Raw genomic sequence first — 955 nt, 5'->3', positions numbered from 1 at the left:
TTAATATGTTTATGAAAGGCAGAATATAAAAAATCATTATATTTGCATTGCTATAAGAAATAAATGATTAAAAGTTATTTAACTTACACACATTTAATGTTTTTGTAATTATGATTGTTTATCACTTCTTATCTGCAACCTAAAAAGTTTTATAATTCCAAATAAACAAATGAAGAAACCGACCACTTAAAAATGAAATGAAATTATTTGTCCAAGTTCTTATGGGGACAGGTAGTAAGTGAAAGATCTGGAATTTGCACCATGGTCTAGTGGAGCTATAAATCTATAGTTGGTACATTAGACCCATCTAATACACAAAAGAAAATGATGATTATACAAATCACTTTATTAATGACCAAGACATGATCATTTTAATTTGAGATGTAAATAATACTACATAAATTTCCAACTGTATCATTTTCATCAGAGAAGCATTTAAGAGAAAATACTAGCTTTATTAGAAACTTTAAGTCAAGGTAAGGAGCATGAGACATGAACTTGAGGCAAAGTAAAATCCAGGTGAATAGAACAATGGGAGACACATAATCTTGCTGACCATTCTTTTCTTTTCTTTTCTTTTCTTTTCTTTTCTTTTCTTTTCTTTTCTTTTCTTTTCTTTTCTTTTCTTTTCTTTTCTTTTCTTTTATGTATAGAGAGAATGCTTAGTGAGTTTGAGTAACATCCTTGTGCAAGGGGCCATGCCAATCTTCTCTGTATGGTTCCAGTTTTATATGAGCTGCCATATTTGAGAGCATCTTTCATCATTTTTGACCCATAACTTACCATCCCATTAGTTTAGAGTACAGTATAAAATGTCACATTTTGGTTAAATTATATATATGTAAATTAATTAGGTTGGTATGATTGCTTTTTATTACAATAGTTTTTTATTGGAAGATTAAATTATTGTTTTTGAATGAGGTATCTTTATGTTATCATTTAAGATTGGAAATAG

The 955-nt window shown here is 28.3% G+C and overlaps 1 non-coding gene across 1 annotated transcript; it reads right to left on the bottom strand.

Moving 5' to 3' along the window:
• Positions 1 to 647: 647 nt before the first annotated feature.
• Positions 648 to 752, bottom strand: LOC118730997. The gene has a single exon (XR_004991713.1). It is a non-coding gene; the product is annotated as a U6 spliceosomal RNA (small nuclear RNA).
• Between the last annotated feature and the right edge of the window lie 203 nt (positions 753 to 955).

Source organism: Pipistrellus kuhlii, unplaced genomic scaffold (assembly GCF_014108245.1).
Source record: "Pipistrellus kuhlii isolate mPipKuh1 unplaced genomic scaffold, mPipKuh1.p scaffold_m20_p_3, whole genome shotgun sequence".
NCBI lineage: Eukaryota > Metazoa > Chordata > Mammalia > Chiroptera > Vespertilionidae > Pipistrellus > Pipistrellus kuhlii.
The sequence above is the reverse complement of the archived record's forward strand: the minus strand, read 5'-3'. Positions and strand labels throughout refer to the sequence as shown.